This window comes from Coturnix japonica, chromosome 9 (assembly GCF_001577835.2).
Source record: "Coturnix japonica isolate 7356 chromosome 9, Coturnix japonica 2.1, whole genome shotgun sequence".
In the NCBI taxonomy this organism is placed as follows: Eukaryota; Metazoa; Chordata; class Aves; order Galliformes; family Phasianidae; genus Coturnix; species Coturnix japonica.
The window spans coordinates 12,269,436-12,284,160 of record NC_029524.1 but is presented as its reverse complement, the minus strand read 5'-3'; the positions used below and the strand labels follow the sequence as shown (position 1 = coordinate 12,284,160).

The window sequence follows — 14,725 nt, the reverse complement described above, 5'->3', positions numbered from 1 at the left end:
TCAAAGGTGCTTGACCCCAGCAGGGGCATGAAAATGTTTGGCCAAAGGACAGCATTCGAGGAATATTCTTCTAGTATCACCTATGCATGCAAAGTGGTGAAAATGAAATCTGGCCACATGCTTTACAGTGTTCAGTTCCATGTTGGTAGGGTTGAGTCACATGCCTGTTCTGACTGATGCCATCACACCCATAAGACACATGGCATGTTATTGCTTAGTGGCTTAGCAACATGCACTGTAGCCTGTGAGCTTCTCACCTTTGCCTTCCCTTCCAGGGCTAGTATTTAGCAAACAAAATTTGCAGTGCCATGGTTACCAGCCAGCAGAGGTTGGGACCTTTGAGCACCTTTGAGCATCCTGGGAGATACCAACAGCTTGTAATATTGTAGCATATTTGGGGATTTATTTGTTTGTTTGTTTGTTTTAGGGAGAAACATTTGAGGGAAGTTCTCAAGATTATACTGTGGGGTCTCACTTCAATGAGAGCAGGAGCTTTCATATGCTGAGAGAGAATCAGGGAACTTATGTCAAAGCTTTCTGTTCCAGATGCTACCTCTGGCCAACAAACTGTAACATCCAGTGCTCATACAGACATTTAGGCGTTTATACAGAGATGAAGCAGTTCCAACAGAACTCCAGGAGGAACCCACCAAGTCAAGTACATGATGGTAAGAAACGTTCAAACTGACTTCAACCGAGGATGTGTGTATCCCAGATCCTGCCTCTGGCTGTTCCTCAATCATTTGTGGTTTGGAGTATGTTTGAATACAGGACAAGTAGTGATGCTTTTTGCAGAGTATTTTGGTGTTTTCTTGATACTTGATAGCTGCAAATTCCCTGAATGTGTTTGGTCACCTTTCCCACCCATGTAAGCTGCTAGTAACTTAGCTACTCTTTCCTTGAGCTGATTCTGGCCTTTGGTTTCTAGCTTTCCATGTGATCACAGTGTCATTGTGCAGCAGGAACTTGCTTGCTTTTTTCTTTTTCTCCTTCCATCAGTCATCACAAATCCACCCTTGGGTGTTAGAAACTTGTCCAACTCAAAGGAACTTTCAGAGAAATTGAATTTAGTTTAGTGGAAAATGCTGATATGCTGGAATATCTTACAGAACAAACCTGCTCTGTTCTGCCCCAGCAAGGTGCCCTGGTACACTGCTGAGCTTCTGGCTCCTGTTCCATGGCAGAAGTCAAGAGACTGTTGAATGCAGCCATGACGAATGCTGTGGGCTTACCACCACTCGTAGCTGTAATTAGGAAACCCAGTGCTTTTATGTGAATGAGATGGGGACAGTCCTTGTCCATGTCTAAGTGAAGGATTTATGTACCTGCCATTGTGAATGAGGAGGCTCATATGTATTATGTGGGATTTTAATGCACATCTGTACAGGCTTGCTAGACAAGGGAGTAAATGTGTGGTGATCCCCAAGCCTGCCCATGCTACTTGGGAGCTTTCCAAGGCAGCTTGAGGATAGTTATATGATATTTTCTCTACCTACACACCAGGAGTGTCAGACCCTCACTTTGAGGGATCCTTCATGCCCTATGGAAGCTGGCCAGCTCTGCATGGGTCAGGGACTCTGCAGGGTAATGAGATTTTCTCCTGCTGGGCCTTGCCAGCTCCTGCCTCCTCAGATTTTGCTAGGCAGATGCAGGGGGACCCTTGTGCCTGCATTGCCCTGGTAAGGTCCTGAGATCAGCCACAGAGGGAGAAGAACACATCATGCAGGAACAGGCTCAGTGCAGACAAGGGGACACAGCAGTGCGGACCCGTGACAGCCTGCATGGGGAACATGGTGAAAGCAAAACAAATGGGATACACACGTCCCTTTGCCTTTGCTCTCAGGGATCCAGCAGCTGCTTGCTTTGACGGACGGATGGCGTTGCTGCCCAGGCACCTCCACGTATCCTGCTACTTCCCTCTCATCTTTCAGCTCGTGCTGTCATTCCCTGTGCTCCCTGGATGACCCTTTGCAGAAGCAGCCTTGGCAAAAAGCTAGTGCAGGCACTTGCAGTCCTTTGGGGTGTTAACAGACCTGCTGGCCCTCAGAGGCCTGTCACCCTTGCAGTTCACGCTTATTTGCTTGGTTGTTTTTTGTTTGTTTATTTGTTTGCTTTTTACAATGTCATTAAGGGATCTGCGAGATTGATCAGTAGAAAAGTGCACTGATGTTCTTGGTATGGTGTTCATCTAGCTGTTCCTCAGCAGCCATACGTTTTCAGGTTCCCTGCAGGTGGGCTGTTGGGAAGATTAGCAAGTTTTTCCTGCATATGGATTTGTAGCCCATCCCCTTCTATGCTTGTATGAAGTCAAGCTCTGCACTAATTGAGATGCAAGGAGAGGTGATCTTCAAGGTTCCCAATTCACCGCATTAAAAATACCATACCTTGCAAGGTTGGCAAACCCTGACATAGCAGAGGGCCAACTATGATATGCCATTAACATGTGCTACTATCCTTGCTTTACAAGTTTAGATTGTATTTCTTTTGCTTGTGTATATTCTTTTGCTTGTGTGTGCATATATGTATATATATAAGTATATATATACATATATATATATTATTTTCTGTGAAGCTCTTTGTTTTCTGGGCAGAGGGTGCTTGGTCAAGAAGGTTATTTTCTAAGGTGAAGATGAATTCTTTTCATATTTGCAATGAAAAATCCTACTAATAACTTACTGGCAGGCAATTTTTAAGAAACTTACAGGACATCTCCCATCACTGGAAAGGAATAACATCTACCTCTTAGGTGTTCACAGAGTACAAGATAAGGAGGAAAAATGTGCTTTAAAAGTGCTGTAACTGGCATGAAGACATTCACATCTATGTGCAAAATTTAGTGCTGTCTGCCTCTTCTCCCTGCTGGCCACTTACTGCTTCTTTAGCATCTTGGTAGAGTTCATAAGTAGTTGTCGTTTTTCCTCTTGTTATTTACTGCCTAATGTAGTCAGTGTTTCTAGAACAACTGATGATCTAAATCTAGCAGCCAAGTTTGCATCGTGTATGTCTACAGTCCTTCTGAGATAGAAATGAAGGGTGATCTTTGGATCAAAAATTGCAAAACTTCATGAAGCTCACAGTTGACTGCATCTAGCTAGGAGGAATTCTCCATATGTTGCTTAGGCTATACAAAGTGTGTTTTGTCCTCCTGTGACACTCAGGTAGTCCCCCCTGCAACACACTGCAGACAGCATACCCCTGAAAATGCTGGAAATACAGCTCTTTCCTTGACACGCCATGGCTCTTCCCATCCAAACAGCATTCTGAACTGTGCTGGGGTCAAGGTATGTGAGGCCAAAGCTAGCAGAGGAAAAGGAAGCTCTCAAATGGAAAAGCAGCTCTCATAAAGCATCTCCTTTTGTCTCTGAAATCAAGTCCATTCATCTATTCTCGCCTCAAAATTTACCACCAAATTTCCTCCGAGAATATGAAGTCATGCTTCGCAAAGTTTGACAAATTCATTTTGTGTGAAATTATTCACCTACGGTTCGTTGGCCACGTTCCCACCCTGATGGCGGATCAGATGCTCTTCACCACAGCTATGGTTCTGACTCCACCACTCATCAGCTGCTCCCAGAAGTGTCTCCTTGGTCATTTGTTCGAGGAGCACAGCTTCTGTTCCCCAGCGAGCTGAATCCCACAACATTTTCATGATACCCACACAAACACTTTCGGGGTGACTGTGCCTCTCTGAAGAGTGTTTGTGACCTCCCCTTATGTTTCTCCAGGGACTTTCACAAATGAAAACAAAAATGAAGTCATTTTATTCATTTATTTTTTGTAAGGAAGGATGCTCTTCAATAGACGTAGGGTGAATGTGCTTGAAGCAAAACTGTTCCATGAAAAAGTATTTATCCAAGAGCACTGATTTCCTGCTTACTGTGTTAAATGCAGCTACCTAGGAATACAAAAACTGTTTTTCAACCAGTTCACCTCTCTATCTAATACAAATAGAAGACAGTCTAAGAGCAAGCCATCCTACCTCTAGATGCAGAAGTTATTTACAAACTACACAGGCAGACTTGTGCTTTACAGTGGGTTGATTTTTGGGGATGGTATTTCTCAGAAATCTTCCCTGGCCCAGTGAAATGTGGTACAAGCACTTTTCACGTTCTTGTCCTTGACACGTAAAAGCTGCACATGGCCATGAAAGCAGTTATATTGATGTCAGTTGAGCTGCTTGAGTTAGCAAGTGTGTTCTTATGGACTTGGTGAGGTCAAGCCTGCCTTTTTTTGTGTGCCAGAAAGATAATAGTCACTGTTCACGTTACAGAATTTTAATAATAGTCATTGCTGTATCATAACAGCATGTACATGGAAATCTTCCATGTACTAAATTACCTTTAGCATGAGAGGAAGAAAAGCCAAGCTGCATTTGACTAGGACCAGGATATGATCTTTTGCTCCATGTCGGGTGATGCGCAATAGCTCATTGCATAATAGCAATGTTATCATGTACCTGAGCATCATGTCCTGACCAGTGTGGGAGAAATACGGGAAGAAGACCGTCTAACTTCCTGTCATGCTTGTATGATTGTATCATCACAATAGCTGAAAAAACCTTCCTGAAGGTATTTTTCCTCAAAACTTCGTTCTAGCAGAAAAATGGTAAGTCCAATCTTAAGCGCCTCTGGTTTGAAAAGCAGCCTATCTCAAGGCAGGGAGCAGAGCAATTACAAACATTCTCCAAGCACCAGGCCACCTCTCCAGAAAGTCAGAAGTCGAAGTGTTGTCCTTGGTGCCCTCCCCATTGGTTTTAATGTAGCATCCTCTCAAAACGAGGCAGACCTCCACCTATGCTCTCATGTGCCCTTTGTGCTGGGATCACAGCCTGGGATATTTTTGTAAATTATGTAATGACCAAACTGAAAAGATAGTCTTTCTAGGGTTACTCCTGAAGGCAGGACATGCCTCCAGGGCAAAGTATCCTAGCATCTTTACTCACTCTGGAAGCATGATTGGTTGCAGCATTTTGCCCCTATACCCAATGAGATGGGCTGCAGGGCTCAAGCTAGCAGTATCTTGGTGATATGAGCCCCCATGGGGTTTATGTCATACCTATATTTCAGAAGTTACAGAACGTGAAAGATATTATTACCTTAGAAGCATGTTGCAGAGCCAGCTCCTCTGGCCTAACGACACCTTCTTTTTAAAGGTTTCTGTGTAATGCAAATTTTAAATAAGGGTTGTGGACTGGTTCTTATTAGAAGTAATATGAATTCCCTGTGCCGCATTGCATAGAGAGTGGAACATCAGTGAACTGACCCCAGGAGGAGTTCAGTGTGTATGTAAAGCTGAGATGTGGTTTGGAGAAGCACAGTGTTGGTAAGGTGATAATATAAGCAATCTTATGTTAACAGTTACATTCACAATCTCCCTTCTTTAACTGAAAGGAAATGGAAATTATGCTGGGATGTGAATACTGCCATATGGATTCTACTGATACATACATGTTAACTAAACACTTTGTTCAGGTATTCTGGTGCTGGCAGTAGAATCTTGTCAGTGTTTGAGGGGCCAGGAAAAATATTTGCCATTTCCTAGTGGGGAAAAAAAAAATAGATTATTTGGTTCCTAAACATTTTGTGATATCCAATTCCACAGAATTATTAGTGAACCTGGAGTGGATCTAAATAAGGGGATTAAGGTTGAGATGGGGTAGATTAGACTAGAAGAATATCTAAGGATTTTCTTCTCATTTAAGTTTACGCTTTACTGTTTGAATTTCTGGATTCTTTTAAGCAATCTCTAGCTGGTTAACCAAAACATTTCAATCAGAAGCATTGTGTTTGCTTTCCACATCCTCTGTTCAATGAAAGCAGTCTAACTTTCTGCATCCTAGCAAGGCTGAAATCTCTTAAAGTTATATATAGTAATAATATATATGAAAATAATAATATTCTCTTACAGACTGTAAAAATTGCTGGTGTCCAGAAAGCCGTGGTTTCAGCAGTTCTGGATCATGCTGAGTGAAAGCTGCTGCCCTCTCCTGGAAGGAATGCCAGAGCTCTGGGTAGGTCTACAAGCATCAGTTCCTCAGTCTGCAACTTGGAGGAACATTTCAACATGACTGGAGCATTTAGGACTAGAGCATATAACTTGACAAATCTGGTCCCAGCAGTGTGTTTGAAAGCAGCAAAATGTAACCAGATATGGGACTGAGCACTGAGAAATGAAATAATGAAATTCTATGAACAGCTGGAATAGCTGGAATAGCAAAGCAACTCTAATCACGCTTTTTCATTTAATAAATGTGCTCAAGTAGCAGTATCTTCTATTTTGAGGAATGGAGAAATCTGGAGGTGTATCTCATCTCCCGAGTGCAATGCCAAGAAATTGCTGCAGAATGATTCAAAACCTATTATTGTCTGTGCATGGAGTAGTCTTCATTGTTCCCCCTGCCTTGAAAAGCCAGCAAAATGACTCACTATATCACCTCTACTTAAGAAACGGGATGACCACAATATGAAGTTAAGCAGAGAATGAAATGAAAGTTCTCAGTCATGACTCTGGATTAGCAGAAGTTTCACTGTGTAAAGTGAACAAGGCAAAAGAACTGAAAGATTCATACATGTAGGTGAATGTCTGTCTTAAAGCACCAAAAATATGTTTTGTTTTAAAGGTATGATACTGGAGAGATCAAGCAGTAAGCCAAGAAGCAAAGCTGGGGCATCTTGAAGAGTTAACCTGAAGTTCATCTGGGAAATGATCTCACTTTTACAGAGTGGAGCACCCACAGATGCCTGTCCTTTACATAAGGAATAGGGAGCATCCTCTTGCAGGTGATGTGAAACCTGGCTTTGGAAGTGGAAAGCTGTTACAGTATTTATCAAAAGAAGGAAAATGGGAGCAATGTTAGAGAGTTCTACTTTCAGTCCAAAACATTTTCTACAAGTCTCTGTTTTGTTGTGATGTTTTCTTGCCTGTTTCTTTTCTCTGTGTTTTAGTCTCACTGTAAAACTGGTTGAACTATACATTATAGCCCAGACTTTCTGTGCCTGACAGGCAATTCCACATCTCTCTCCCGCTACGGACCATCTAATTTAGAGGGATGGTGGGCAGAAGTGACTGCTGCAAGATGACACTAATTTGAAGGTCCTACAAGGGTCACCAGTTGTGACCAAAGACTTGTGAAGTTTTGTAGGTTTTGAGGAACAAAACAATAGAAGCTCCAAAGTGTGTTTTTGCTTTCCCTCTCCTGACTTCATTTACTTGCTCATTAAATTCTGAAGCATGTAGCTACACCCATACAAAATTACTACATTTCGTAACCTTTAATTGATTTGCGTATTTATGGGGAAACTGGTATTTCGGGACTATCCAACTGTGCCATCACTATCACCTTTCCATGGGTCTCTGTGTGCTTGGTTGCTACAAAGAAATCCTGATGTATGTCTGCCTGGCACACACCTGGAAGCTCCGTGGGTAGAATTCTTCACTGCAGGTTACTAATACTGAAATCAGGAGAGCCCTTATTTGTAGATGGGGCAGATATTCATTGCAGCATGCCTTGCTCTGTTTGCTTAGGTTGGGTGTTGGTATTCCAGCCAAGATTTTGAAACACATCAGTGTGCTGCATGCTGTTAATGATGTTCCTTTTCCATACCATTAGGAAAGGCAGAGACACTGCTGGCATGGACAGGTATGAAAACAGTTACTGACGTGGGTCTAATTGCTCCCTCTGGGATTTTCAGCAGTTGTAAATCCAGAGATGCAGTCCATGTATGTGTGAACTGAGAAGAAGGTGAGGGTCCTCACAACTCCATGTCTGTCTCAAGAGCACTATGGCTGAAAATCCACTTCAGTGGACCCAGCCACAGAACTGCAGGATGGTTTCTTGCCATACACAGCTGTGTGTGACAAGGCATTTCTGCTTCACTCACTTTGTTGATCGCATTTTAAACTTTTCCTCCTAATTGTTGAGGCTGGAAAGCCTTGCAGATAATATGTAGACCATGAAGAGTGATCATTCAGTGTCTTTTCTATATCTAATGTCCCTGTGGTTCTGGTCTTGGTTACACAGGTCATCCTGCTGGCATGAATACTATTGCTTCAGGCTTGAGTGTTGCAAGTACAAATCTTACCCTAAATAAATAGTGATGGAGAATAGCCAGGACAAGCACCATCTGACGCAGAGCACTGAGTTGCTGGGTTATATATCTCTAAACTGAGGAGTCAGCTCCAGCTGCAGCTGAGAGCTCTGCAGTGGCTCAAAGGGGATGGTGAGAATTTGCTAGTGACCCACCAAAGCCATCTTCAAAAAGCCTAGTGTTCCCAGGGAGAATGTAGTCACAGTCCTGTGCCCTGTTACCAGCAGGCATTTAGAAGACAGTGAAGGCTTGCATAGGGCAAATGCAGCATGTTGGGTGATAACTACATAATGGTAGTGGGCCTGACCATGGCTCCAAATGTCAGCTTTGGGAACTGGTGTCCAGCCACACTGCAGCATTGGCAGGCCAACCAGAGCAGGCAGGAGGCTAGCCAAGGAGCTGAGGCTGCATGACACAGCAGTGAGGAGAAGCAGCTGCAGCCCAGAGGCACCTGAGGTCATTTTGTGGAGACCGAGATTTACTGAGGCTTTCACATGAGGCTGGTTTGGAACAAGCTAAGGGCAGTACATGACCGTAACATGACCTGCCCTTCTTAACCCAAGAGACTGAATCCTTATTAAATTTTCTAGGTCTGGTGGAAAACACTGTTCTTCAGGGGCTAGAGCTTGTGCAAGGTTGCTTTGTGGATGGCCATTGCACAAAAAGGAATCATTTATGAAACACCCTGCCCATGGGTGTTGAAAAAAGGTGTTTGCCTGAAGTGGTTTGTGGCACCACAGCTGGAGTTATCAGATGGGGATGTGCTCACAGACACTAACTCAACAAAATGGACCAGAGGTGAGCAAAAGACTCTTTACTTGAAAGCATTTCCAGTGTTCCAGCCTTCCTCCTTTTTTTTTTTTTTTTTTTCTTTTGTTTTTGGTCTCGTATCATTGCCATTTCTCTCATTGTCCAAGTATCTCTATGAGCTCCACTGTGAAATTAGGCTGGTTGTGCAAGAATCCCATTTCATTCCATCTGATCTGTGGCCTTCAGAGGGGTCAGGTTGAATGAGGCCAGGGGTGCTGGCTCCTCCCTGGCAGCTGGCACACTGTCTGGAGCCTATTACTGCAGTAGAAGCCATCACACACCCTTTCCCTTGAGAAAAATGACCTCAGGCCAAGGCATCATCTCCGTGTTATCGCCAGCTAATTGCAGGACATCCTGGGGAAGATGGTGGCATTTGCACCTTTGATCTCCATGGTGCAAGGTTGGGTTTTCTCTTCTGCACGCTCTAAGAGAGTGTAGGTGTTTGCTTTAGGCTACGATGACATGAGAAATACCTCTGTGAGGCGAGGCTTGGGTGTATTGGGGCGTGACTCAGAGGAAGTCAATGTACAGGGATTTGTTTTGTGTGCAAGAGATCTATTCGCTTTAGTTACCAGCATGGGTGTAATTAACTTTTCTTTTTTACATTTTATTATTTTGATTATTAATCATGACTTAAGAATGGCTGTGCCTACGAAGTTTTCATATGCACATTCAAAGAATCTGAGATTTATAGCATCAAGGGTTGGCTCCAGGGAGCATGATGGCAGTTCACCGCACTCTCATGAGGGACCAGTACAAATAAGAGGCTGATAGCTTGGGGTGGGATATCTTGCTTTAGAGTGGTTAGTGAAGGACGTACTTAAAATTGACCTGCAAGAAGTGTTGCCAAGAAAACTTAGGAGACATCAGCATAAGCACCACAAGTTGCAAAGAAAATGAAGCTGCTGTGTGTACTGTGTCAGATTTCCTCGCTTTTAGAACTGGACCTCTTATTCTCAGCTTTGATTTAACTGACATCAGATTAAATTAGTTATATTTCTTACATGGAGTAAGGATTGCACTGAATTAATTCAAGTTTGCATTGCCCTTGGACTTGATTTTAGCTATCCAGAATCAGCAGATAAAGGCTATTTTTGCCACTGTTTGTGTTCTGTTTTGATTCTGCTTGTGTGCTTGTAGAGTTGCTGTGGTTTGTGTAAGACAGACTTAAGTGAGCAGAAAGCACAAGGACCACATGGTCCTGCTGCAGGAAAGCTCTTTTTGTCACTGTCCTGATACATTCTGCAGTAAGACTGCCTCTCTAACAGATCAGTTTATGCCCAAACGACTCAGATAACAGGTTATATAGTTCCTACAAATTAACTTGAGAGAAATATAACTTCAGAGTGAATGATGATCACTTTCCAAGAAGGAGAGGGTGGATTGAGGTGGGAGGCACGTGAATCATGGTGTGCTGATTTCAGACAAAAATTGATATGTCCAGAGGTGAGGCAAGGGAAGCAGGTGAGACAGTTTGTAATAATCAAGCCAGGAAATGTTGCCATGATCTCTTAGAGACTGTGATGTTATAATAGTCAGGTTCAGAGCATTTGTCTTTCCATGGCACTGACCAAATTCCTCCATTATCAACTTAGGTTGTCTTGCTACCATTTCTAATGGAAAACAGCTTTTAAGAAGAGTGTTTCCATGCCCAGATTTCCTCTGAATAGTCAGCTCCAGGTCCTGATATGTAGCCAATACATTCACATGGCTAGCAAAGTAGAACTGGGGAGGAAAGAACATTTGAATCAGTTGGGTAACTCTACAATATGTTTAGGAAGTAGGTTTAAAGTGAAAATTTGTGGTTGGCTTGGAAATTTATCTTCAGTTATATTTGAGCTAAGAAAGGCAAGGGAAGGAGAGAGAAGAGTGGAACCAGGTGGTTTTGCCATGGGAGGAACCAGGTGGCATTGCCACCGTAGGGCATAAAATAGGGATCTGTCAACAGGCAAGAGAGCTATAGGCAAGAAACGTGCCACTTCAGCATGTTACTCCTGCCCAGAAATGAAGTGACTGGGTGTGCACCACAGTGCCTGGAAATGTGGCCTCATGGTTTCTGAATCAGAGCTGTTCCGTGCGCCATCAGCACAGAAGTATCTGAGCTGCCCTCATCAATAGTGATAATCCAAGGCTGCCATGTGCACGGCCTTCTCAAGAGTCTCTGTGTCTCAGTGTTTTGGGGGAACTGCAGTCTCAGTCAAGCCTGGATGGCTACAGGTCTCCTTCTAGGGCATCAATTAATCAGAATAAGGATCCTCTATTTTCTTATTGTTGTTGCTGAAAGAGTGTGCTGTTTTTTCTGTTATGCAAGGCTGCATATGGAAAAGGAAGAAACAACAAAACTCTCCTACCAGGAACAGGAAAGGCTGGTAGTGATAAGTGTCAGGCATGGTGAAGAGCAAGAGAGCTTCCAAGGTCTTCTCTTACAGTTTGTCAAATCCCTGACTGGCTTTTCTACAACTCGTTCCTTGTACCTTATAAATAATACTTAAGTCAACACAGACAATTGTGGCTACTGGTAAAAACCACAGAGTGCAGTTAAACACAATGGAAATGACTTATTCCATCATTTGTTTCTGCTTTGGAACAAGTGAAAAATTTTCTGAAAAGAAGTGAGTCATTTTATTTTTCATCCATCTTGGCTTTTGTCTGCGCAACAAAGTGTCCTTTTTGTGTACAGTTGTGGTCTTAACATTTTTGTTTCTTTTTATTTATTTACTTATTCTCTTTTGCTTTGCTTTCTTGGTTTAGGATTGTCTCCCAGTGACAACTGCTAGCACCACAGAGCTAGAACCTGGTAAAAGAAAAGAAAACCGCCATGCCTTTGGGGAAATGACTCTGCTACCTTGCCAAGAAACATGTTTGGCAAGTTTATAAGCCAAGGTGGAGCTGAAGTTCCCTGAGCCCTTCTGCCCTCTTTGAAAGATGTCAGGTGGGAACCTCAGCAAACCTAATATCTTGAGTAGCATCTCCAGGGTTGGGCAAACTGGTTCAGGTAGAAAAAATTGCAGCTTGTACTGAACCTTTGCCCACTTCTTGATAGGCTCAGCATGAATGGTATCTTCTTCCACCTCACAAACTCAAGCCTGGCACATGCCTGTCCTCAGAACTGAACTTTCATAGATGATGTGAAAAGTATGGCTGATATCTTAAAATCTTTCCCTTGCATGTCTGCACCTCTACCCTCCCTTGAGGTTAATTGTTTGAACATCAGCCAGTATTTACTCCATGCATGTTAATCTTGGACTGGTGTGGGCTTCAGGCCTCCACTGGAGCATTGCTCCCCACAGGGCCACAAACCAATGCATCCCTTTGGCTTTGCTAAGAGTGTGTTAGGAAGTAGGGGCTGTGGGGAGGCATGTGGTTAGCCTAAGCAGCCACTTGTCATTTCTGGAGAGTCTTCGTGGTTTTTAGGAGGAAAGAAACTGAATGGTCTTCCTCTGAGTTGACTTAAAAAAAATTAGAGTGGGGACCTGAGTGGAGAGAGGTGGAGTGGTTGATTTTTAACCTTAAGGCAATCTTGGTAATTATAGCTCTGTAGACAACTGATCTTTGCAGAGTAAGGTATCTCTAACATTTCCAGTTGCATTAGCCACAACTCAGTGCTGAAAGGGTGACCAGGCATTCACCCAGCCCTCATGCCAGCTGCTCTAGGGAAGAAAAACAATTAGCCTGACTTTGTAAAAGGATGTTTGACCTTTTATGGAAGGACTTGACCTCCTAAGATGTGTTCCATGGCATGGGAAGTATATGTTGACCCACCTGTATAAAAAGCTATGCTCAAGGAGTCCCACTGGAGAAGTAGCTGAAGGACATCTATGTTAGATAGGGAAGGAATAGTTACAAGAGAATTGAAAGAAGGCTTAGACGAAGAAAAAGAGGCAGAATAATTCAACATATTTTCTGGCATAATGTTTTCTGATACTTATCTCTTTTGTATTAAAAGGAAACTGAGGGGTGAAGAGCAAGAATATGTACTACATCCCTAAAATATGAGATGGCCTTTAGACTGGGGATATCTGTATCCATTTTTTCCTGTCATCCACAGGATGACATCAATATGGGCAATAGGAATTTTGGTTTAAGGTAGTTCAAAATCTAGGCTGTTCCAGCTGGTTGGGTTATCCACAAACTGCAGCTGAGTCTGTAGACTCCTGTTGCCTCTACAAAGGGGAGCAAGGGTATCACTTTCCAACTGTTCAAGCTAATAGCATCAGCAGTTTTTCTGGGCTGGAAATCAGATAATGCAGCAATACTCCTCTGGCCTAAATCTCAGCTCAGAAGATACTTCTAGGATTTTTCATGCAGTTGATACCCTGTTGCACATCTTTGTAAAACAGAGGGCCTTCTGTTTATGTTTTTGCTTGCAAATGACAGGGGTTGGCAGGTTATCTGAATACACTATCTCTGTCTATATTTGCCTACTTCCAAATCTGTTTACACTATAAAAGTGTCAATATTTTTTCCATGTAAGGTGATATAAGCAATTGCCTGGCTGTTGACTCAACTGAGGATTACTAATTTCAATAGCTAGTTAACACATCAGCTTACATTCCAGGTAGAAGTGTGGTGCCTGTTACTTCTGGGAAGCTAACAGTGCAAGCTGCCTGGAGCCCAGGGCTAAGCCAGGGCAGAGCACTGATATGCTCCCTTTGGGCAGGGCCTCCAGCTGCCCAGCAGACAAGCTGGGCTGGTGGGGGATGCTCTATTTGGAGTCTTCCTCTAGTTCTTTGGGCATCAATTTCCTGAAATTTACCCACCATTTAATCTGTGGTGGGTAGCTGCTGGATTTCCTTTCCTCTTCCTAATATGATATTATTAAACTTGTCCCTCTAACTCACATCTAATGCAGTGAGAGCAGCAGGGCAGGCTTTGTGTAGGTTTGTCAAGGTGTTTGCAGGGGACTTCTAAGCCCAAATCCCACCTATCTAGTTCATAACTGAAATTCTTTTGTTATGTGGTAGCTGTGGAGTGCCTTTAGGATCCATCTTGTGCTGAGCTTTGTCTTGCTCCAAACAAACAGATATTGAGTCTGAATGTGTACAGTCTATGGGAGACCTGTGCCAGCTCAGTAGTGCTTGTACACTCATTTACACATCTTTGAAATACCAGGAAGTGGTTTAGTAGAAATCCATCCTCTCCATTTACCTCTAACTTAAAATACTCTTGAGATGGTCATGAGAATTTAGCACAGCCTGTCTGTATTTATCTACCTCTCCTTTGCTTTTTCATTCGTTCTTCAGTTATCCTGTAAAACACTGTCTATGCTTTTAGGCACAAGTGTGTTGTTTTCTGTTTTGTCTTGTTTCCCAGCTTTACTAATCCCCTTCTTTTGAACAGATGAGATTTACAGTCCATTTTTTTCTAAAGGAAATAATGTCCCACAGAGGTCTGCCCTAGGGTTGGAGGAGCTGCATGAGTGCTCTTCATTACGTTAGAAATGAGTGTTGATTAAGCTCTGCTGGAGTTAATTTACTTGTATCTCCTTGTAACAATAGAATAGATTTTTATTTATGTACTCGTTTTTTTCAGTTTTATTGTGTATATAGATAAAATGAGGTCAGAATACAAATAGAAGATGTCAGGATATGGGAAGATGTCCACCTTAGCAGTCTGCGCACACGTTCATGCTCTGTTGGCATTTAGGTTGGCATGAAATGGCTCTCATCTAATGAATGTTTTTGTCAGCTTCTGTGGAAAATATCCTAAACTTGTCAAGCCTATTCATATTCTCTGTCAATGCCAGGGGCATCCATTGTACCCATACAGCATCTGTTTCATTGTCCAATTACCCATTGGAATGCAGTAATAAGTGAAAAGCAGCACTG

At 42.8% G+C, this 14,725-nt stretch overlaps 1 long non-coding RNA gene across 1 annotated transcript; it reads left to right on the top strand.

Annotated features, from left to right (window-relative positions):
• The first annotated feature begins 471 nt into the window (after window positions 1-471).
• On the top strand, window positions 472-8,878 carry LOC107318127. The gene is made up of 3 exons (XR_001557202.2): window positions 472-668; window positions 5,908-6,010; window positions 6,620-8,878. It is a non-coding gene; the product is annotated as an uncharacterized LOC107318127 (long non-coding RNA).
• The last annotated feature ends 5,847 nt before the right edge of the window (window positions 8,879-14,725 follow it).